The 26,018-nt window shown below is 39.8% G+C and overlaps 1 protein-coding gene and 1 long non-coding RNA gene across 2 annotated transcripts in view; both read left to right on the plus strand.

Annotated features, from left to right (window-relative positions):
* LOC104951102 (trypsinogen-like protein 3) overlaps positions 1-26,018 on the plus strand; it is a 129,588-nt gene that overhangs the window by 24,339 nt on the left and 79,231 nt on the right. The gene's annotated exons all lie outside the window — the stretch shown is intronic.
* LOC104951099 (uncharacterized) lies at positions 9,219-10,179 on the plus strand. Its single transcript, XR_798989.1, has 2 exons — positions 9,219-9,307; positions 9,562-10,179. It is a non-coding gene; the product is annotated as an uncharacterized lncRNA (long non-coding RNA).

Genomic DNA, 26,018 nt, shown 5'->3' on the forward strand with positions numbered 1-26,018 from the left:
TGTGTGTGTGTCGGTGTGTGTGTGTCGGTGTGTTCGTCCTGCCAGGCCTGGAACCTGCTGCCTCCTCTCAGCCCTGTCTCCCCAAAACACAAAGCAAAAGCCGGTTTGTTTATTGTTTTGCCTGCATTTTTTTTCTTTTGATTGTTATCAAAGTTCCCACTCTCTCTTCTCTTGGGTAGCAGCATACATTCCACTCCTCTTTGCTATTATTTACTCCCTCTGGTTTTCACTGTTTAGATGAGTGTTATCAAAAGGCCTTTTGAAAAAGGAAGCGTAGTTAAGAGGGCTAAATATAATTTAGACTGATTGAATGAATCACTTCTGTTCATTTGCAGGTATTTTCTCCAAATCACAGTAATGACACAAACTGAATGACATGTGTTTGGGAAGCCCCTTACTGCACAGAAAGGGTTTTCCAACATGTCACCTTGAATTTCACGAGTATAATAGAGGTTTGGAAAATAACTTCTCTTTTCCTAATATATTTGGGAGAATGGGAATGTGTCCATGTGTCTGGTTGTGTGGGCCTGCATGTGTGCACATTCTGAATTCTGTTATAAATAGCAGAAGTGACTGACAGTTTCCAGTGTTTGTGTTTGACAGCTTCTGTTTGTTGCAGTCGACAGGCTGTTTAGTGAATGGCTGAAGGTTTGAAGTTCTGTCTCTCAGTGTGCGATGACTGCAGGGCTCTGCCGTGGAAGTGGAGACTCACTCATGGTGCCCCCCTTTCAGCACCAATGCACAATGCATATTGGGCTCCTATAGGTTTTGTTTTTCTTCTGAACAGTTCCAGGCTCAAGGGGTCATGGGAAGTTTAAACATGTCATTTTTTGTGAACTAATCATTTATTTTTGTTGTTGTTGTTGACTGACACATTACTGTTTTGTCTGAAGCTACTGGCTGCTGAATAATTTGAAGAAAATGACGTATAGGATCAATGTTGTTGATGCGTTAAAATCTGAAAGGAAATAAGAAATGTTGAATTTCGGTTTCTAAACCACAGAAGTATGACCATGCGACCTGGAGCGCATATAGTATTGCGTCTAACTCGCTCTCTCTTTCTCTCTCTTTGGCTCAACCATACACTTGATCCGCAGCAATATGAAAAAGATGTAAGAAAGGGAATTAAGAACTCGTAAACTCCCTACAAAAACACTACTCAAAGGTAATAAAGGTCTGTATTTGAAGCACAGGGGGTTATTGTTTTGTTAGTTTTTAATACCGTGGTATTGAATTGGTATGAGGAATCATGGAATAGTATTGGAGTCAACCACTTCATCTCTGGTATTGTGACATAGTTAAATTGCACAATGTTTAGGGTTCAACATGATGCAAGTCTCATTACACCAACTAACGACCACTTTGGCGCAAATTCATCACAGTTTACACTTGATCCAGTCCAAATGCTGTTCAGTGTACACACACACACACACACACACACACACACTCTCTCTCTNTCACACACACACACACACACACACACACACACACACACACACACACACACACACACACACACACACACACACACACACACACACACACACACAAATAGCCTCTCAGATTACTTTCTAAGGGGGGACCCAGCAGTGTGCCAGTTTGAGAAATACTGAATCTAATAGATCATGTCATCTTGAACGTTCAGTGGGTCAATAGTCACAGCACTGTAATTGCCTTGTTATGCCATCCTCTTTTTGGATGCAAGATGTAGTTGGAAAACACATTACATTCAGTTTGATTGGTGTGCCATAATGAGAAGAAAGCTATTAATTAAGCTCAGCATAATGCTAAGGCCAATTAGATATCCATTGTTCTTCTCAGATGAACCTTTGAACCGTCCCTGATTCTCCCTCCGTGTTCCTCCCCCTCCACAGTGAGTAAGGAGGCCATAAACTAGATAACGTCTTGACAAGGTACAGACAGATGGACAGAGACAATTCAACATAAAAGAGGAGGCAGCACACCTGTAGCACTGACGCAAACAACAAGAATCTGTATTGAGACATTAAAAGGCTTTTTGTGTTTTGACAGCACATCTCTGAGTAACTGATTGTAGTGACAGACAGCTTATGCAGCAGAACAAATGCAAGCATCATCAAGCACACACAATCTTTTATTTCAAAAAGAATGTGCCAAAGTTTGCTTGATGTCTCAATAAGTATGTAAAATACAGATGTGTGGTTACTCATGGTTTTTAGCTTAACTTGCATAGAATAAACTAAGCAGTTAAGTTGTGAAAAATATTTTCATCTAAATTCCTTTCTGAGGGAACAAGATTGTTTATTGGTGATCTAATGCCACTATATTGCACTTAATTACCTTTTTTGTTGAATATATTACCCCATGTTTCCACGCAACAGTTTTGTGCTGTCACCTGAATGCACGACCAGTGACAGATATCCCCCCCTCCACCCTAATTTTTCCTCCTCATAAAACTACCCCTGCTGATCATCCGTCAGCAAAATGGCAGAATGCAGCTCAGACAGCCAACGGAAGCTTGTGATGTAGGCTGGCACAGAGACACAGGGAGGACAGGAAGACAGGTTGGCAGAGAAGTGTGTGTTGTAAGCTAACTGACTGAACATAATGACACATATATTATTGTTGCTGTAAGCTTACAGACAGACAGACAGACACAGAGAATCAGTTGAGCATGCAGAGAAGTTGATAGACCAGATAAAAGGATAGGCCAGCAGTCACTCTGTCATCAGGCTTTTGAAATGATGTGCCATGGCAACATAACAGGGTAACAGCAAGGATTTTAGATGTTGTTTATTTATTATTAATTGTCAGGATGTGTGGTGATGAAACCCAATTAAAGAACGATGAGTGTCTGTATATTTACAGTAAAGCAGCCAGGTAAGGAAATATGTTATTTGTTATGATTGTGTTAAGGGATAAAGGTTTGCCAAAATCCGACAGCTCAGCCTCCTGTGCATGCAGCTCTTTTTCTTTGTCTCTCACTGTCAGGATTTTTTTCTGTCTGGCAAAAGTCAACAGCTAGGCAGAGAGCTCCAATCGGACGAACTGTCAAAGAGCTCGGAGTCACAGAAGATGTAGCGAAGTCACAGAGGAGCTTCTGTATAACGTAACACCTCCTCTTTCTGCAGAGCCCCTGTGCTGCCAACATTACATCAACCCTTTCTTTTCATGCCCATTCAATGGTGTGAGCAGAAAAGCAGGATGATAATGTTTTTAATCTGAACAGTTAGACATTTTAGTTCTAGCGATTTGTGCTATTTATTAAAGAAGTGTTAGCATTAATGTCACTTGCATTTGCAATGCTGCCAATATCTGAGGATTCATCGCATTTATTAAAACATTTGAGACGGATAATCTTAAACCCTAAAAAATCAACAGGCTGTACAATTTGTGTTAATATGAATACGACTTGGAAGTCTTCTGGGTTGTTCTTTTCACAGCAATCATGTTTTTATCTCCTGCTAATTGAGGTATGAATGTGACATCATTTCTGGATAAGTTAACACAATCTGGGTTTCCCACAGAGCGACGAGGTAGTGCACAGAGGAAAACACGTGTCCACTCCTGACAGGACCTGGCTTTATTTCCCACCGTTCAGGTTTGGTGTTCCGGTCGCTGCACCAGTCAGCTAAGCAACAGGGGAGCTGACACAAAAAAGAGAGTGTCTTAGCAAGGCAGGAAAAGGAAGTTAAACTTGTCTCAAAATGTACTGCGACCCAACTCAACGTCTACCTATAATGCACTCTGTTGGCCATCAAGAAAGCAAGAGCCCATAGCAGGAAGATAACTTCCCATGAACAGCATATCCCTGAGTTTAGCTCATCATCATCACTCTACAGAGTTATAAACTTTGTCTAATACAGCTCAAACGTGACAAAAAAAACAGGAGAAGGAAAACTAAATATTATTTTAAAAAGGCTTACAAGGACGTTTCTGACTAATGAATACTAGTTAGTAGCAACAAGTAAAACATATAATCTGATACATGCATGCAAGCAGGTAAGCACATTATATCTGTAATGGACTTTTCAAACATTGCGCTTTACAGAAAAAAGAAAAAACGAGGGAAAATGAATGAAAGACTAAAGATGATGTTCATACAAACAAGCAGAATTAACTATAAAATAAAAATGGTTGAATGACACTAAAGAAAACAATAAGGATGTTCTTTAATAAGAAGCAGAGTCATCAGATGTAATGAGATACAATACTTCTACACAAGCCCTCAAATGCTGATCTTCAAGATGGTGTCAATACACATATAAAGTATAAATCAGAAACCTCTCACCTTTCTCCGAGACACACACCATATTTCACACATGACATTTGACTAGATTGCAAAAGAGTGACTGACACTTGTTGTCGACACTTGAGATTGATTTGCATCACGTCTTGTCCTGTCTGGACTTTGCAATGCATATTTTATGGTTGCTTCTACCAACAGTGTCACACACACGCACGCACGCACGCACGCACGCACACACGCACACACGCACACACACACACACACACACGTGTTATTTTTCTCTCTTTATGAGTTAAAAAAATGCGTAATTGTTAAATTGAAGGTGGGGTAGGTAATTTTGGAGAAACCAGCTCGAGTGCGCTAGAATTTGAAAATACACAGCCGGAAAAAATCTGCCACTTCCTGACAGAGCCCCCTCCTCCAACACACACGAACGCGCACATGAACAATGAGGGCACGAGATGGAAGGCTGACAGGCAGGTAGGCCATCCAGTTATTTTAGCCGGGCCGGCTCAGATGATTGGTAGTGCTTTTTACAGCGCCACGGCTTCCACAGATGACATTTTTTTATGAATTTTGTGTCAAAGTACTTAACATATTCATTGCTATCGGGATGTTAAGAGCATTCCATGGAATATAACAAAAAGTGTATCTCGAGCCGGTTTCTCAAACTTACCTACCCAACCTTTAAGTTTGGAAGTTACATTTTTGTATTATATTATACAAAAATGTAACTTTAATATACAAAAATATTTCAGTAAGTGAATTTGTTACAGTTTAATGTTTGAGATGCTTTTGGTCGTTTGTTTCTATGAAAGCTCCCTTGGGTCCTCACAACTTTTCATTCTTGTCTTTAGCTCTCATTCTCTGTGGTTCATTTTCTACTCATCTCTGTCTTGCTTTACTCTCTCATATCTATTTCACCACTCTGTGATTTGATCAATCTCCATTCCTTGTCAACTTTTCTTAGATTTCTTACTCGATATAAGCAGTTACTGAGAAGCATTCAGCAAAACAGATGCACTGCTTTCCCAAGTAATTCAAATTCAAGCTACTCTTTATTGCACTGTGGCAAATAATTGATGAAACGGCTTTTTGCATCCACCCAGGCCAATACCCTTTGGTATGAAAGTACTACTGCTAGATGGAGTACACGTGGGGTCTTATATAAACTGACACTAGTATCCACTTGATGGGCTTAAATCATTTCTTTTTGAATATTTAGTTTTTCTTATCAATTAAAATACATTGATCTGAAACCTCTCAAAGCTTTATTCCATAGAAAATGTCTCCTTATCATAAATGCAGCAGTTTCAGGTTATTCGTCTATAGATAACACCAACTTAATTGTTTTCTGTGCTTTAGGTAGAGTAATCTTTTTCATCCTTGTTTAAAGGGACATTTGGTTTACTTTATTGCAGCTTTTAAACATATTTTTAGTCTTGGATATAATTTCTATATCTTGTATTCAGTTTTCTTCACGATAACCTCTGGAATCTGGAAACCAAAAGATAAATGTTTTCAAAAATTCAAAGAGAGAAGGCTTTATCTTCTGGAGACCAAGAATGTCTGTCAAAATAATCATGACTGGCCACTGTTTTTTATTTCTAGGTCAAACTCAAAGGGAGTAATCCTGAAACTACAGTGAGTTTAGTCTGCGACAGGTAATGCAGAAAGTCACTCTCAAATCTGTGACGAAACTGCAGTCCGTTTAAGTAATTATTTTACAGGGGTCTTTGTTTACTTCCGCAAATACGTTTGTCTCAATTAATCCTCCCTGACTTTAGAGGGTCTTCTGGGGAATTGTACAGGTCACCTTTTCGAGGGCTATAAGACAGAGAGCTGCAACATAATTTGTACTCCCATATCATGGCAGGATGCTTTTATGGAAATGTCCTTGATTTGTATGTTAGTTTATTCCCTCTCATGTTTTGGATCTCCCTTAGTGTGTAGCCTATATAGTGATAACATACTCTCCTACATGTGGTGCATATGGAACACCAGATGCAAGTGAATTCATGATTATCGTTATGGGTTAATCCTGTTTTCTGTATCTGACACACAGGATTTTGACAGATAAGATGTGAGTTTGTGTGTCCGTGTGTGTGTGTCCGTGTGTGTGTGTGTGTGTGTGTGTGTGTGTGTGTGTGTTGTGTGTGTGTGAGTGTGTGTGTCCATGTGTATGTGTGTCCATGTGTATGTGTGTAAGTATAGGGCTGTGATGATGAGGATGATGCACCCTATCCCCATTAGTGTTAGCCTAGATCTGTCAGCGCCTTGTTGGGTTACTGCCTGGCAAAATGTCAACCCTGAGGAACAATGGGATGGGCCAAACACGCACACACACACACACACACACACACACACACACACACACACACACACACACACACACACACACACACACACACACACACACACACACACACACCCGGCAGTACCTGGAAGTTCTCCAACAGTCAGAAAACTCTGTCAATCTCACATCCTCATAAGCACGAACACACTTTGATCCTCAGCCCCTGTGATTCAGACAGGAAGCGTTACGGTCTGGTTTGTTGTTGTCTTTATTGTACCTTACTTTTTGATCGACATCATATCTCACACTACCTCAAACTGCATTTCCTGTCGCCCCCTGTCTCAACTCTGTCAGACAGTAATGGAGACAGCCCAGTTTGCCGACGACTGTTTATTCCTGTTTCCAACTCGACGGGTGTTGTTTCTGTGACCCGCGCTCACTAAAGACCATAAACCCAGAGAAGTGATTATGCAGCGCTGGTTTCCGCTCATTATACTAGTGTTTGTCGCAGTGAAGATCAGTAGAGTCACCTAGATCAGTGCCGTGCTGAAGCACATGGTGTGTTCATCATTCAACTAATTTAACTGCATGCCCAATTTGTATTTCAAATGAAATCACTTCCTAACACCTTTCTTGTTTACTCCGAGGATGATTTGTCACCCTGTAGAACTACTTTGATGTGCATCTTCTTTACATTGCGTCTCACTTCATAACAACACTTTAATAAGTTGTTTTATTACCTGCCGTGTCCTCGCAGCGCTCCCTCTACCGTATCTAAACTCAACACTGTCCTACATTCTCCTTGTGATATGACACTGCTGCGGTTTGGTGGCGTTGACGAGAGATAGCATTCCCCCTCTGCGCTCTCCTTCATTGACTTTTAACGTTGCTTCCAATTAATATCTCTGTCATTAATTTGCAGTGACACATGGCCTCCCTCCACCCACACAACCAGCCAGCCAGTTAGCTTCAAGCCTCAAAGCGCTGTTTGGTCTCTGAGCACCAAACTGCTGGGAGGAGAGCTTTAAATGAGTGTACGCACATGTTGTTCTAATATCTTTCTGCACAGATCTCTTTCTTTGTGGTTTTTCCTCGTTCTTTCTTAGTTCCCTGCTGCCCTCCTAGATGGTGTTCACAGTTCTCTGTTATTATCAACATTTAGCAAGACAGCGCTGAGTGCACTTTAGTCGGCTACACGACTTCTCATTCTGTTACCTAGAAAACACATGTTATGGCTATTTTCTCAATGATGGGTGTGATAAAGTGTCTCTCCATTACTCCCGCTCATGGGGGTGAATTATTCTTCAGCTTTCATTTGTGATGGGGTGATGATAATGATGACAGCAGGCAGCGCAGTGATGGTTGCCCTTAGTTTCTTAATTCTTTCTGCAGAACTTACTTCAATCCATAGTTAGTCAAATCTGCGGTCTTTTCAGATTGGAGAGATACATCACAAAAGGCTCCCAGGTGAACCTTAATGGAATCCACATGAAGATAAATTGCTAAATTGCACAGCATGAAAACAGATGAAAGACACTTAAAGTTATTGAAGCAGTGTTCACAATGATTTTTTTCAGGTCCAAGCTTCACAAGACAAGAGGTTCCTTATTCCTATATTTCAGTCAGTCAATATCAGTTTTTTCTTCACACAATTATCGTGGCATTCATAAGTGACAATAATATGTTCAAGATAACTATGAAACATTTGAAAAGAATAAAATAATGCTATTTGTCTAAATAATTTAAATGTTACTAATTGGGGAGGGGGACGAAGCGATAATGAAAACAAATAGAAAGGATTTAATGGTGGATTATATTCTCATAGTTGTATTACTAATGTGATTTCAATGTTTAAAGTTTTACATGTTACATTTATCAATCTCGGTCTATCATAACGCTATTTTTCTGTTCACTCTTTTGAAATACATCTTGCTATATTTCAATCAATCAATCAATGTTTATTTATATAGCCCAAAATCACAAATGTTTGTCTGTCCTTAGACCCTCACATCGTACAAGGAAACATTTCCGGGAAAACCCCACAGTTTAAAGGGGATAATATTTGAATGATAAAGATACATTATTTAATCATATCTGGGGTTTTTTCACTTTATTTAGGCCTTAATTTAAAGGATTGGGAAGCAAAGAAATACAGAATTGGTGAGAGTACCTGTTTTACACTTTTTTAAACCTGACATACTTACAGCAGATATAATGGACTTTTCTTTGATGATTGAAGTCAGATGCCCAACATCCACATAAGTGGGTTACATACATGCTTTGAAAAAGTTACTGCATGTGTTTATTTAGATATCAGTGTTGAAACGTGTTGTCCATCTTTCTACATGTGATGCATCAGTCCGCTTCTTTTTAAATAAAGCCGAACAGAATGGAGAAAGAGAGATGGGTTTCCTACCATGAGATTGTGGACAGTGGCTTTGCCTTCAGTGTATTTTTAAACACTCTTAAGGAATAAGACTTAGAGGATTGTAAGTACTGGCCAGAGAGCAGTAATAATTAATGAAGGTTTATATAGAAAGCTCAAGAAAGCCAACTGAAGATGCCTTGGTCATTACTCTTATGCTTGTGCTCTTATTGCTGCTTTTCATCCTCTTCTCCGTCGTCCTTGTACTTCTCTGACCTTTCTTTTTCTTATTTGTTCAGTTACTGGCACAGTCTTATTCCTGTCTAACCCTACCTCTCTTTCTCTTCATCTCTTTCAGGTTCAAGAAAATGTCTTTGTGGATTTTAACCACCAGGAGCTGGTTGACTTCTACAATAAGGTCTGTTATTTGTGTGTGTGATCGAGTGTGTGTAAGAATGTGTTCTGTCAGCGCCTATCTTCCATGTTGCATTTCATCCTGATTGACAGACATTGCCTGACAAAATCCATCTGCCTTCCTGTCTAACTCATTCTTTTAATGGCCTATTTCTGTTTTTTCTTGACTCCCCATGAATGTGTGTGCGTGTTTGTGTGTGTCTCTTTTGTGTACTTCTTTTTAAGCATACACTCAACATTTTCTCCTCTCTCTTTCAGCTTGAAATCGTGCAAGGCCAGTTGGATTCCCTGACTTGATGCCTGATGCTCTTGTAGACAAACACGCACACGCACACGCACGCGCACACACACACACACACACACACACACACACACACACACACACACACACACACACACACACACAGAGAGTCAGTGTTTTTGCTGACAGCTAGGCCAGCTGTTAGAGGCCTAGCAATTCCATTCGGGGTCTGATTTATTAGTGAACAATGTCAAACTTTGAAGGAAGTTTCCCTTTGAGCTTCTTTCATTCCAGGTTTGTGCTCTTAATTTAAAGAGGCCATTACATCTGCCTGTACTTCTAATTTGTATGTCTTCATCAAGGAGATTGTGGAAAGATTACCCTTGTCAATATAAAGTGAACTGCAACACATTTCTTGGTAACTTAGTTTATATCCAGCCAGGACTCAATTAATGTTTGATTTCCCTTAAATACAGTAACAATGAGATTAAAAACAAAATGCCAAATGTCAATGATTTTACCGTATGAAAAAAGGCAGTTATAAAGAAATTGTATGGATTTTGTATCTAGGAAAAGGAAGTAATGTTGATGCTATTCTAATAAAATGTGGGGAGGTGAAATTCTTCCAAGCTGTTGTTATTTAGTGAAGGCTCATTATTTCTCATTAAGACCAACCTGGACTGCTGGTTCAACAGATGGGAGTTCTGGGACGCACATCGGACCTGCAGTGTGTGTGTGTGTGTGTGTGTGTGTGTGTGTGTGTGTGTGTGTGTGTGTGTGTGTGTGTGTGTGTGTGTGTGTGTGTGTGTGTGTGTGTGTGTTAAGATGGGTGCATGTATATGTCCTTGTTAATGCATCTGTCCTTGTCTATGTGTCTGTGTGTGTGAGACAGTGAATAGTTCCTCTTTCAATCCAAACTTTAGACGTTCCCAGGTCCCAGGTGTTCTCGTCCTGAGCAGATTTCTTAACAAAACACTAAGTAGGTTCGTTTTTTTACCCTTTTTTCAAAATAAAAAAGTGACTTTTGAAAAATGTGACAGTGTTATTTGAAAACAAATTTTCAATCTCAAATATCCAGTCATTCCCCTTCCTGCTTATGCCTAAAGTAGGTCTACTTACTTAAGGTGTTTATAGCTCAAAACTTACCTTGGTACACACTTTTCAGCTTTATTCTAAACACTTAATTTAGCCCAAAAGTTAGATAATTCAATGCAAGCTAGATTGCAAACATTCTGGTTATCAATAAACACTTCTAAACGTACATACTCTTTGTTCATCTATTAGTGAGTTATTAATAGAGCAAGTTTGTACCATGCACCATATCATTCCATACATTTTGGATTTGTATTGCCAGAATATTTCTGTCTATGAAACCATGGTTCCCTGCAGGGATTAGCGGATAACCTTCTTTGGTTTTGGAAAGAGTTGCTTCCCCAATTGATGAAGCAACTCCAAATGTTGTTCATTAGCGAGGGTAACATCAGCAGGTGGTCAGTTTGGTGCAGTGTTGGAGGATGCAGGTGTCTCACAGGCTTTTTGTGATGAAGTGGAAGCTGATCCTCAATGTACCCGTCAGTTCATTGTCTTTCTGATCCGCGCCTGTGCAGAATACAGTCAGGGTTAGTCATTCATAGAATGAGATCATGGGTAAAGCTGGTAATACTTGAAATGAGCCAGTCGAGGTGGTTTGGGGATATAGACTTTTTATTTGGTGGTATTCTTGACACATATAGGAACAGAGAACAAGAAATGATTATGTCCTCCAGGAGAAACCTGAGGTCATAGAGAGGGACAGTAAGGCTTATTTTCTTAGACTACTCTCACTGGTTTACAGATGAATCTTTATTTTCTTGTTTAATATCTGTACTTTATCGCGATTGTTTACACATTATTATTGAGTCATCAGAATCATTGCAGAAAACGTTCCCATAAGGTTCTGTTGCTTTAAATGTCAAACCTTGTTGGTTGACAAGCTGTGATAATTAGCATTTGGAGAGGACATAAAACCTAAATACAGACTAAACCAAAGAACAGATTCACTCCCACTTCCACCTTGCCTTGTAAAAATAAATGGATTCACTTACTTTACTATGGGAACCTCACTTACATCTGCCACCCTCGATGATACTAATAATATCTAATAGTAGTATTTCACAACAAGAAAAAGACAATCAGCATTTTCTGCTACAATATGATGAGTAAACCTTGAGATATTAGTACCACACAAGATCTCCAAAACAAAAATGACTCAGTGTGTGTGACATAACCGTCTCAAAAAAAGATCGAGGCCTCATCCTGAACCACTTATGTCCTGAGTGCTGTTCTTTTTACTCTTACCGACAATTTTTGCCACTATGCGAAAACACCTGCAGTAAAAGGGAGCGCCGTGTTCCACAGCATGCAGAACAGATGGCAAGGCCAAGCAGGGATGGCGGCTTAGAAAAAAAAAAAAGAAGAGAAAAAGGAGACTAGCTCACTGAGATCCGGCAGAAGAGTGTGTGTCTGAGTGTTTGTATGTCTGGTGACTTACATCTCTGCGTGCACTTGTCAATGCTCTGATGTGTGTGATGAGGCAAGTTAAGTTTGGCTGGACTTCTCACAAACATACTGGCAGAGTGGCTAGTCAAAGGTCGCTGGGCTTTTCTAGCTTTATTAAGTGTCTAATTGGACTTGCCTCAGTGTGGCTGCATTCCTTCAGCACTGACAGAGCTCGGCCACGGATGTCAGACACTGAAAGCTGACTATAGGATGCACAAAAGCAAGCTAAAAGTACAACCGTTGTTTTCCACCATCGATAACAGTTTTTATTAACCCCTGCAAGGTCTCATGAATTATTTTGGATTCGGAAGCTTAAAAAAAGGGTACCTGTCTTAACACCTTTAGATAAGCCAAACAGAAACCCAAGTGCGGTCAGAGGCAATAGAACATAGTTTTTCTTTGATACATGCATGGTCACACTGGGCAGAAAATGGGAAATTCAAAGCTCGTCGTGACAGTGTTTTGGGGTTATGCAGGGGCCAGTTTTGTTTGAGGCGAAATGGACACAAATGAGAAATTGACTGAACTTCCTATTCAGCTGAACAGGGTTACATAAAATTGCATATGTAAAAACACCGCACAAGAAATTGAGTCAATTCCATTGAAGTGCTTTTTTTAAAATGTTTTAATGTTGCTGGTGTGTCGGACCCTGAGAACAAAGCCCAGTAATCTAAGCATGCTAAAATATCTTTATTGTCAAGCAGGCTTCCCTCATTACCAAATGTATGGTGAGAGTTCACTTTCACACTAGTTTCGCAGGCAGCCCAGGGATATAAAGAGCCACCAAAATATATTTTGTGACCCATTTCCGCTTTTTTTCTTTTTAATCTGTAACCGACCGAGAGAAGAGTGCCATCCACAATCGATTTCCGAGTGCCCTAGGGTCTCTGCTGGCTGCGTGCAATGAGCTCCTGTACTACAGTATAAAACAGTAAATTAAGCTTACACCTTTCTCCATCTGTTTCTGGTCCAATTCACACTGTCAAACTCAGTTCAGAATAAAACTAGTTTAAACAAGCGCTGGACGTAAGGTTAAAAGCTCAGTGGCTAATTATTTACAACTAACTTGTTGAATCATGATTGTTTCTGTGGCCTTTGTGCTCTTTTAATAGTGTTTAAGCAAGAAAGTATCATTTTAAAAGTTGACATATCACAGCTGAGTTAACAATGGCACTCTCCTTCACAAATGAAGGATAATAACTACTGACGCGGTCACTGACAATGGAAGACTTTAGGTCCATGAAGTGAACATCTATCTGTAACTGTTCTGGCATTTCAGATTGAATTATGAACTCATAGAAAAAGCTTTTATATAATCTGGTTTCATAACTGTGGATGCAGCCTCCTGCCATTGAGCAAAATGTTGGCAAAAGTCTGCATTTGTGAGCGCATCCATCAGTGATTGGGAAGACAATGTGTTTGTGGAGAATAGACAACGTACCAAAAATGTGAGTGTCTCTTTTAAAAGAAAATGACCAGCTAAGATTCACAAAAGTAGTATTAAGCTGCACAGATAGCACCAGTCTGCTTTTATAAAGGATAACCCTTCACAATGGACAAGCTAGCAAAGAGCAGCTAATAAAAAGTGAACAATAGCGGAGCTGGAGTCCCGATAAATCTGTGATGTGTCAAGAACAATCTGCTTTGCATGCCATTGTCTCTTACGTGTGCCTGGTATTAAAATATGTATTACTGTGCTCTGTAGCAGAAAATGGTGCTTTAATAGGATACTATCTGAGTGAAAATGTGACCAACCGAGTCAACCTCTGTCAGAATTTCCCACATTTATAAAACTCTCAGTCGGTTAACAGGCAGGTTTGACTGTGAATAACCAGATAAAGGTAATAGTTCATTTAAAACATGGTTGTGGTTTAGAGGTTCCCAGGAAAACCAATTTCCCCAGTATCCCCAGTTAATATGAATGTTTGACAGTTGAGTTTAAAAGGATGCGTGGTAGCCTAGAGTGAACTGTATAGAAACAGTGCTTTGCATCTTTCCACGTATATGTAGAACCACTAAAGAGATATCAGGAGTATTCTGTATTCCTTCCAATGTAATTCAAAAGAAAGACATTTGAAGCTTGTTGTTAATCAGGTTGAATCTGATACGAACTTATATTAAACTAAAATAAACTGGTAATTTGTGTTGTAACTCCTACAGAATCTTTTTGCTAAACTTTTTAAATCGGATAACCACAGTATATTACTTTTGGCAACCAGCTCTGTCCAAAGACGAACTACAATGGTAGTGAAGTAATTGGAGTACTACTCAACTTTATGATACTATTTAACAGTTATAAAGTTCATGAAGGCTCATTGTTTTTATTTTAAATGTGAAAATCAACATCCAATAACAATATGTCTGAATACATTTGCACTTCAACTTCTGTTGTTGTATCAATGAATTGATAGTGTTGTCATTGGGACAGCGTTGGCCTGCTTTTCCAATACTTCATTAGAAATATACACTCGCTCGTTGGTTTTTTGAGGTTGAGAGTTTTTCATGAAATATTTTCACTTTCTATTTTTACTTTACTCTTCATTCACTCTTGAATTCTCTGTTGTTAACTTAGGCTTCTTTCCCTCTGATCTACACCCTGTCTTTAGAGTGCCAGCCATACAGTACAATTTGCACTAAGGTGTGTTCATGCACTTACAGTAAAAACATTTCCCCTGTTTTTGTAGTGGCTAACATGGTCACATCAATCCTCGGGCTTACATCTCTCTGCACCATTGTTTATTCCCAGCAGAATAGTCGCATCAACTATTCAGTGCAGCTCTCGACTTGTTTTCCTTCCAAATTGACCATTCCGCTATCAGCCCAAATAACCCACCTGTGGCCAGTCCCCACAAAAACAAACGTTTCCCAAATGATCAGTTTCCCTTTCTAATCCAATTGTATTTCAGCTGTGCGTTTTTGTCTTTTTTTCACCCTGTTATTATCCTTTGCTAGGGCACGGCAGAAGTTATACCCTGCATGTGTATATAGAGGTTGCTGACTTGAATGGAATTTCCTTTCATTTTCTTGATGAACAGGGACACCTTGCTAGTCCATGAAACTTGTCTTATTTTCCCACAGCCTTATGATCCATCCTTGCCAGTCCCATAACGTTCCAACTTCACTATCTGCTTCACCCAGCCACGAGTCCCACTTGACCCAGCAACCTCCACTTCCTGTTCAGATAAAGACTCTTTTCCCCATCTCCTTAAAGCTTCTTTTCTCCACGATATCTCCAGGTCCAAAGTGTTCCACTGGACAGGGGATATTAAAAACCGTTCTGCCTCTGTCCTCCTCAGTCACTCTGTCCACTCTATTACTGACCCTCAACTTTGGAAACCATAGTTCTTAAAAATCATTTGAGTCTCTAAACAGTTTTAAATACTAAGTTTGCTTAATGAACACAAAATATGACAACATGAGACCTCTGCCAGTATTTCAGATCTATTTCACTGAATTACAAAACACAGTCGTCATCTCATAAAGCACAAGCCTGCTTATAATTTTCTGTGACGTTTTTCTTTGTGCAGCAGCATGTCTAAAATTAGCCCACGTCTTTATTCTCTCCGCCCCAGGAGCTGCTTGCCCATCTCCACATCTGCCGCACTAATGGTGTTTGAGTGCAAGCATACTCAGGAGCCTGATGAATACAATTAACGTCAGTTAAACTAAAACTAATAAATTGTTGTCACTCTGACTTTAATCTATGCAACATGTTGCATGAGATCATAATGCTAAAGGGATAGTTTTTCTCCACTGGGTTGCATGGATTGACTATTTGGAGCCCATTAACTACAACTCATGTAAATCACCTTTATTTCACTGCCAACCATTTACCACAACATGAGTTTGAGGACCTGTTTTCGAACTTGTAGGTATCGCTTTATTTCATTCATGATACTGCAATTTGAAAGTGAACATATATAAGCTTTAGATCATCATTAGATCCATCACAGTCGGCAATGAGTCACATTTTCTTTCTTGGCAAAGACAACTTTAAACCATGTGCTGCTTTCAGGGGAGATCTGACTTTGTGCATTTTAGAGATAGCTGCCAAATGAGTCCTGAATTCATTAGGAACCGTTTCAATAAATCAAACTTTGGAGACAAAAATGAGTGATAATGAATCAAGTATGATGTGGATCTAGGAAGTTCTTGTAATGAAACACTCAAAACTCAAAGCGCCCATGTCAGCAATTGATACTCCAAACTGACTATTAGCCTTAGCTCAAGTAGGAGCTATTGATGAGTGATCGGCACTGCCTACAGCCTAAACACCAATATAAAATGTAAAATAGGCGAGTAAGTGTCTTATGAAAATGGTCGGCAACTGCTCTGATTTCTTGTATACCATAATAACGGCTTGTGTATCAACATTATAAATATCATGATTTCCAGTTTTAGTTATTCCCTCTCAGGCGAGGAATGACCATGATAGTTGGCTGTAGGCTGTAGTCTTTGAGGTTTCTCAGAGTAGCAATTTTTTGCCAAGATGCAGTCAATGTGAGTTAACCCAACTGTTTGCTTTGTTGCCCCTAGTTTGTGTCAGGGCCTTAAGGCTAACCTGTTAACTCTGGCTTTATAGTTTTATCATGGCATGAGGAATGTATTTCCTAATGTATTTGTAAACTAGTCTTTTCCTGTTTGTTTAAACTCTTGTTAATTGTTTATTTTTGTTGTATCTGTTTTTTTCTGATTAATAATCCTATTATGGGATTTGTTGCCCATTACAGTTCCCAGTTTCACAGTTTCTTCCTGAAATAGCTTAAAAGCCTGACTCCTGTCTTTAATCTGCATTGGCAGTATGTTTGGCTAGCTGCATAGCACCGTACACACAAACAGAAGGTAGATATCAGACTAAATGCTTCATAAAGCAGGATGTTCTTTTGACTACTGACATGAACTGACAACAATGGCTGGCTTTGAATGTGTTCTACACTTTGAAAATATGTTGACAGTCTTGTTGAGCATTTGTAATAGGTTATTTGGATGTAGCCTGCACCTGTATTGTACTCTAAGATGTATTCCTGTTTTCTATACATTAAATAGCATAGCACGGGCTCGGCCATTCGGAGGTCACATGCAGCTGTTGTCCTGCTGTCCCTATTGTTTGAAGTAGATACATCATTATCTCTCTCAGACCAACTTCCCGTTTTCCTCTCTATTCCAGCTTTCATGTTTCAAAGTCTGTGCTCTTCCAAACCCTTCCAGCCATTACCATGATGTCTTCCTACAATCTCATCTTCCTCTGGCTCTCTCTCTCTCTGTTTCAGCTTCCATGTCCTGCCTAGCAGGCTGTACACTTGGCAAAATGAATAGACATACTCCTTCAACTAGCGCCTCTGCTGGTCCACTGCCCTCGGTGGCAGCGCTGGGCTCCCAGCCTAGTCTGGCTCAGTCTGGTCTGCTTTCCACTGTAGAGCCAATCGAGACCTGCCATGCCTTGCTCATGATCCACATCTTTAGCTTTCCCCTCGTTCCCCTTTTCATCCTGCTGCCAGCCGAGAGGCTCTGCCAGATGGGCAGATTATTCAGTAAACAAGTTGCTGTTTTGATCATGTGTTATGATATAGAGTCGACCTAAGCACAAGTTTGCCTAGCCCAAATGAACAACGTTTGCTCCTGTGCCATGCTTTTTTACATTTTTGATGTATTATATAAACTGTTAGAGCACGTTAGTCTGAGGTACCTGCATCAGGCAATGATAGTGTTTTAGGAGCTAATTTGTACAGGTTGGAGGAAACAAACATACTGTGTTCCAACCAGTGTTTTTGGTTCAACAGTTTGACAGGCGGTCAAAAAGACAACTTTTCCAACTTTTTTCAGCACAGTTGTCTATACAGCCTTATGAAGTACATTTTGTCTGTGAAACTATGATTTAAAAAATCACTGCATGAGGGTTAGGGTTTAGGGAAAGGTAAATTGATGACAATTGATGAGAACTCATGCCTTTATCTTCCCCCGCCACCTCTCTTTGGACATGTTGTTTATTCTTGCTCCCCACAAAGAGGTCAGGTTCTGAGCTGCAGTGTCTGCTGAAGACGTCTCTGCAGTCTCGCTGGCACTACCAAGACACGACAGCGCTGTCATCACGCACTACACTCTCCCTGTCTCCCTGGTCATTTTTTCATGGCCTTTCTTTTACCCCACTTGCTCTGCCTCTTTCTTTCACTGTTGTTATTCTTTCTCCTCACAAGCCTCATCATGTCTTAGCTTCTCTGTCAATATGTGTGACATCACTTCTGTTGTTGTCTTGTGTCTGTCTTGTTCTTTCTCTTTGTTCCCAGTGTGTAGCTGTGGCAAGCACTGTGGTGGCTGTGTGTTGGTACATTGTTTGCAGTTCTGATACATTTAAATTTGTTATGATCAGTGTTTGTGTGTGATTCTGGGCCGCGTGACAGGGAACTGTCAATGGCTGTCATTGCTGTTTAGGGTTGGTTGTGTTGCACTGTAACAAGCCGTGGCAGTAACATGCTGCCATGTTTCATCTGATTTGTGTTTCTCTATTCTGTCTCTGTTTCATTGACTTAGCTGCCACTGCTTTTATATGTACCTTTCTTGTGAGTAAAGTGTATACATTACTCCATAATGTAAATCTAATTGTTGTGATTGGTGTCCTAAGTGTGACCTGGCTCCTCTCTGACTTATTTTCTTCAGTTTTTGCTGTTTTGTTGTTTTTGTTGCTGTTTTTATTTCTGCACCAAGTGAAGCATGCCTCCACGTCCACGATGTCCTAGGCAAGGTGGTTCTGGGTGTGTGTCTGCAGGGTGTGTCTGTATGTAGCAGTGGTGTGTTGCGTAAACAGCCTCCACACAGATGGTGCAGCATGCCTGTGCACATGGCAGGTTCACAGCCCGGGGAGCTCTCCATCCTCCTCCGCTCCTCCCTCTCTCTCTAACTCTCTTTTCCTGTATTTGTCAATGTCTGATTCTCTCTCTCTTCTCCACCTGCTGCGCCCGTCTCTGTTGGTGTCCACAGCTGTCTGTCTCTGTGTGTGTCTGTCTGTCTGTCTGTCTGTCTGTCTGTCTGTCTGCCTGTGTCTATGTCTATGTTTGTCTCTTTCTATGATTGTGCTAGTAAGATGTAGATGCTGTTCCATTCCTGTCGACGAAAAGCCAAAGGACCATAGTAGTTCATGGAAACTCTGATCATACATTTGGCAACAATACTAATCAATAGTAATGATAACACTAGTAATGATAACACAAGTAATGATAACACTGTATGCAGTTGTCTTTGAGATCAGGACACAGATCAACATTGTGACCACTGTAGTAAATTGTAAAAGCAATCACATTCCAAAAATGGTACCGTAATAACCCCTCAGTGCATTGAGAAATTCAGAAAGTCAATTTTGTGTTTTACAAATACATTAGTATCCTGTCATTTCTCTACTATCTATAATAAAGGCAAACAAAACATCCAACTGCACATTTCTATTTTCCAGCCAACTTCTATGTTGGGTATGTTGCTTTTTCTGACACATCACATGTTTCTATTTCCTCTTTTACAAATAACAAAAACACCTAAAGCCTCTCAAGTCCTGTGAAGAAACTGATTGAAATTAAATGCAGGCATGAACAAGTGGAAATCTACAATTTGTGTATTCAACACTTTTACACCCTGCCTGCCTCTATTTGCTTTCCTTCACTCCACTTTGCTTGTCGTCAGTGATAGAGAAATTCATTTAAAAAAAGATAGATTGTTTGCTTTCACAGCATGTTCAACTTGAGATCTATACATTTTTGGAGACTGTTGTAGTTTGTTTACCATTTAAAGATGTTTATATTTCATTTTGCATTATACTGCACGCATGAAACAGAAACTCAGAAATCTTATGGATAACTCAATACAAGTTTCTCGTATCAAGGGTAAACTATAATCTATCATATCAAAAGCCCACCAGAACATTTTTCAATCTTCTGCTGAATTTTCCCATAACCATCTAGAAAGTGATGTTCTCTTTAACATTTGAAGGCGGTGGAGGAGAGAAATAGTGGGATTCAGGAGTCAGAGGGTGGGAAGATACTGTATGAGGGTAGGAGGTGAAGGAGGGTGAAAAAGTGAAAGTAGGACAGGATGGACTGACTGTAAAGCCGGAGCTGCTCTCGTGTCGGACCTGCATGATGTGGAAGTTCTGCTCCACAGTTCAGTGAACACGGTACATTACAAACCAATTCAGCCAATTCAGCACAGATGTCCTGCAGTTATGGATAGGGAATACATTTTTCTGTCGAGTGATGAAATTCTCTCCCAGCACCACTTGCCAAGCATGATTAGATGCTGTCAAGAAGGATCCGTTGTTTTCTTGTTGACTCTTAAATTACGACAACTGGAAAGATGGAATAATTCCAAAGAAATCCTCTGTGTATGTTTTATGTAACTCCAGGTTTTCACTGCCTGTGCAGCACAGAAGCACACTACACACCATGCACACACTTGACCTTGTTCTGTGCTGGAAATAAGATTACTTGGTGGTTATTTATAAGCATGAAATATATCAATTCAACAACCAAAGCACTGAATCATCTTGGGAATTGTTCTGTATCGAATAAGAGCCTTATTTTAAGCAATATATATATATATCTGGTCCAAACATTAGTATCAATTCATCTCTTTATTGTTTGAGAGAACTGCATACTGTATGTCACTTCAAACTTTTTTTTAATCCAGCCTCTCTAATGTTTATGCTGCATTTCAGTTTTTTACTGCATTTAAATTATAGCTCGGTTTGGAATGTTGGTCAGATAAAAGACCAGTTTGTGGGGATTGCACTTCTGGTCACTATCATCTGACATTTAATATGACAGATTCATTAATAATACAAATAATTATCACTTTCTCTAATTACTCACAAGGCAAGGCAAGTTTATTTATATAGCACTTTTCTGTACGCGACAATTCAAAGTGCTTTACAAAACAAATTAAAAGACATTTTAGGAATAAATACAGTAAAAACTCATTATATAATGGCAATTTACAACAGGCATTACAAAGCAAAGATAATAAAATAAACACACAATAAAAGGCATACTGTAGTTCGAATATGATCATCTCAATTAAAAGCAGCGCTAAAGAGATATGTTTTTAACACAGTTGAACCAATTTTAGTTTCAGCATAATTATATAGTTATGGGTTTAAATGTGGTGATTTTGATGTTAACGTTATAATATAATAAATAAACTTGGCCTTTTTGTTCAAAAATAACTACTAGAAGATTAAGTCATTTTGAAGGTTAATATCAATTAAATGTACTTTTATTTGAAAATTAAGTAAAGTCAAATGTATTTGTTAAGTAACATTCATACAAGACCATAAGATCACTGCTATCACACACAACATACATAAAACATAACAAGGGAGAAGGTGGCGATGGCTAGCCATAGGCCTGAAAGAACAGGTAGTTCTTAAACTGGATTTTAAAAGATGACACATTTAAAATATGAAAGGAGGGAGTTGAACAGGATGTAACAGGAGCAGGCTTTTCTGGGCGACATACTGTAGATATGAGATGACAGCTCAGAGATCAGTTCAGGGCGGAAAGCTGAAAGAGGAACTATTCACCTTCTAACCTGTCACATCAGATCTGTGAGCAGCCGGGTGCAGCCCTGCAATGGTTCACCTCCCAAATTCTGCAGTCTTAGAAAGTGCTCTGTGTTTCTTCAGTAGGGATGAAGTGCAAAGGAAGACAGAGTAAAATGGATCCAGGGACAGCCATGTTATTATTGGGAAGAACACAATAATGCAAACTGACAGGCCTTTATTTATTCCTCCCCATTCATCTAGTTGTATTTTCTTTGTGCCTGTATTTGTTTATCTGCAGGTTTCTTGAGGTACACATGTAGCAATGAATTCCATTTTCACTACCTCGCTTGTTTTAATATATTTTGTCCAAGGAAGAGCAATAATAAACAATCATGTTGAGGGGGAAGAAGAAAGTAAATAGATTTAGTCTGATTAACATTCTTCCCTTTCATTAGCTAGTTTTCAGTGGGGAAATATTGAACAATGTTAAGTAAAGGTAACATGCAAAGGGCAAGAGCTAATCATGTTATATCGTCCAGTCCGGCCTTGAATTAGTACTCGGTTATTTGCTTTAACCTCAATTGCAAATAAACACAACTAAATAATTTGGTTGTGTGTAATATGGAAGCTATATCTGGACAGGTCTTTACAAGAACACTTTTCGTTATTACTACAGTTACAGTATCACAATCTCAAATTATGCCAACAGAGAACCCTATAATTGTTTTATTTGTTTAAATCAAAATATAAAAACAAACTTGCCATTTATCTTTGATTCACTTGTTGTGCAACAAGCATGTGCTACTATAAAGAATGTGCTTTGTCTGGAAATTGATGTGTCCACTTTGATTCTTGGAGTGTCTCTGTTTAAAAAGTGCTGTTTATGAGTGAAGAATCCAATCTCCCTTAATGTCTATAATTAGCTATAAGTGCACTTAAAGTAAAAAAAGAATCAGGTTGTCGTGTGTGTATTGCATCCATAATTGAATATCTTTCAGTTGAATCTTAGGGTTGGTGAGCTGCCACTGAGATCATGATAATGGTGTCTTAAAAGAGTACACAACGATCTACCATACACTCCTGTGACACAGTTGGATTTGGGCAATGGACAGTATTAAAAAAAAAAAAGGAATCAAAACAAGTGTGTTATGCTTGTAGGGGCTAATGTAGCAACTAGGTGCTAGCTCCCAGAAGAGAGGAGGTGCAGGCTACAGAGTCTGGTAAACTCACGTTTTTGTAAATTCATAATCCCAGATATGGTTTTCTATTTTGTATGGTAACAATCGGGTATGCCAGCCCTAGCTCAACCTACATTTTCATTTTAATTTCAGGATTTGTACATGGCCTCTCTTTAAACCCGATTGAGGACGATTTTAAACCTTAGGTAGCAATATTTAAAAAAAAATTAAGAATCTTTTAACCATAAAGTGCCATGTTGTTTCTGGTTCCCCAAATCTTAGGTTGAAGTAAATATATCTTGTCTGCAAAAACTGTCACAGTCATGGTCAAAGTTATGCTAGCATACTAATTCACCAAGGGGAATTACTGACAAATAAGAATTTGTATAACATTTTAAGACATTTCTGATGTTTTGTTTTTTGAAAGTGTCTGTTAAGATTCGGAGAATCAGCTGGAAAAGTTATACTTTTATATTTCATATCATTATAATTTTAACAATAGTGATACAAGTCAAAGGAGGCTTAGTCATCTTGTCCTTAGTTCTATGCCTGTTTGTGACATTGTGTGTATTTGTTTGTGTATTGTTGCGTGTTCAGAGCGTAGTCCCACACCAGCCTTGTTTAAATGTTTCATTCTCGGGACGTTGCTAATCCCTTTGACTGCTCTCATCAGCCCAACAACTATATGCACACACGCACGCACGCACTCACGCACGCACGCACGCACGCACGCACGCACGCACGCACGCACACACCACAACAACACACACACACACACACACACACACACACACACACACACACACACACACACACACACACACACACACACACACACACACACACACACACACACACACACCACATGGGCTTACTGTTGTGAGCATGCTGCCCCCCATCACATCCACATTATTACACAGCAGCTAATCCTGTTCCCCAAATCCCAGTACCTTGGACTCAACTGAGACAATCCCATTGGTGCTGCACATTTCTCCATATGCTTTAGCATACAGGAAACCACCGTCCTCCAGACTCCCTTTGTCTTCTTCAAGCCTGCCTTCCCGATGTTTTCTCCTGCAAATCACCCCCTAAATCCCTGCACCCCATCCATAATCAACAATGTATCAAGATTATTATAGCACGCATTGTTGTAGAGAATATCTCAGGCAGACACAAACAACCACAGATAAAGAGGACACTTGCTGTCTTTTTCAGCCCGCCTGCCTGACAGTCTGTTGTTTGTTCTAACTAACTTAATGGTTTATTTATTGCTCCTTTTGTTTATTGATGGAGTTATAGTTAACAATTCATGAGGCGGTATTCTTTGCAGTGAAACTGGAGTGTTTGTTACTCATAGAGAGGACAAGATGGGCTGTCGGATCACCTCCATTCAATCTGGATGGCTCACTCATTATTAATTGTATGACGTGTGTGCTAAGAGTTTGCGTGTGTGTCCCTGTGTGTGTGTGTGTGTGTGTGTGTGTGTGTGTGTGTGTGTGTGTGTTTCAAATTCAATAGCACAATTACGACAGACGTACAATCACAAGTACGTCTGTCCAAAAGTGTGATAACTGACAGGCTTTTCTCAGCAGCCAGATGATACCTACTTCATCTTGTGTATCAGGGCAGCTGCTATAAGACTCCTGTGCCAACAGCATGGATTAAGTTGTCCGTGTGTGTAAGTGTGTGTAACTGAGAGTGTGTGATGGATATTCCGTGCTCTATGCTCAAATGATTACCTGTAAGTACTTTAGTGGCATCTTGAGATTTCAGGTTGCATGTTGAGTTGTGTGCTGCAATTAACCATCTGCCTCGAAGTGTCGGCCTGTAGTTGTGGGGTAGTTGTGAGGTATTCATATATGAATTAGTGTGTGTGTGTGGTGGGGGGGTGGGGGGGGGAGGGTGTGTGTGTGAGAGAAAGGGGCTCTTTTGGGCAAGGTGGGGGGGGGTCAATTAGGGAGGTGTATGTTTGCCGTATGTTGAGAAAGCAAATGTGCTCTAACGCAGGGGTTCCCAAACTTTTCAGCCCTCGACCCACAAAATAACAGTGCCAGAGACTGGCGACCCCCTGTCGACGGGGGGGCGGAGTTTGAGAAACACTGCGCTATATTTTGTACTGTAATCATCTCGCGACCCCCACTTTGGGAACCCCTGCTCTAACGTATGAAAGCCCGTGGAGGCCAAAATTCAAACTCACCTCGCACACACACTACTGAAAACATCTGGCCTTGCACAAACAACACTGAAATTACTCCCACATTCAATACTGAACACCTCACACACACACTACTGAACATTAACCTCACACACACACTATTGAAATCCTCTCATATTCACTACTGAACACCTCACACACACACAACTGAAAATTAACCTCATACACACACAACTGAAAATTAACCTCACACACACTCTTGAAATACTCTCACATTCACTAGCCTGTTAAGCCCCGAGCCTGTTTTTCAGGTCTCAGGCTCGAAAATGACATTCCCAGAACCAATGACCATATCTTCCCTTCTAAAAGGGTTAAATTAATAATCTTTTTTCTCAAAGCAAGGTTACACCTGTGAGTTCGATGTAGAAGTGTCAGAATCAATATAGATGTTTTTATTTTAAAGTAAATTCAGATTGAACACAGTAAAAAAATGTAAATTATTGTGTCCGTCCAAAAAAGAAAAATTACTTGTGAAAACCACCCTTGAATGATAGGATGGCAGACTAAAAGCTTTAAGAATCCAAAGTACAACATATAATAAGTACCCTGTATCAGGATTGATGCAAAACAAGTGCAATTTCACCTTTTCAGAGAGATTTAGCAAAAAAAAACCACTTCTGGGGTCATTTGGTTGAATTTGACCTATCTCTGGCCCCCCTTGCTCGATTTTGCTGATTGACATCTCTTTCTAACCCGTGTGTGTGTGTGTGTGTGTGTGTGTGTGTGTGTGTGTGTGTGTGTGTGTGTGTGTGTGTGTGTNAGGAATCCAAACTACAACATATAATAAGTACCCTGTATCAAGATTGATGCAAAACAAGTGAAATTTGACCTTTTTAGAGAGATTTAGCAAAAAAAAACCACTTCTGGGGTCATTTGGGTGGATTTTCCATATCTCTGGCCCTCTGGCCCGCCTTGCTCGATTTTGCTGATTGACATCTCTTTCTTACCGTCAGAGCCAATGGAATCGAGGGGAACTCCCACATACTCCTTATTTGGTAATCTGTGTGTGTGTGTGTGAGA

Source organism: Notothenia coriiceps, unplaced genomic scaffold (genome assembly GCF_000735185.1).
Source record: "Notothenia coriiceps isolate Sejong01 unplaced genomic scaffold, NC01 NC01_scaffold00018512, whole genome shotgun sequence".
Lineage (NCBI taxonomy): Eukaryota > Metazoa > Chordata > Actinopteri > Perciformes > Nototheniidae > Notothenia > Notothenia coriiceps.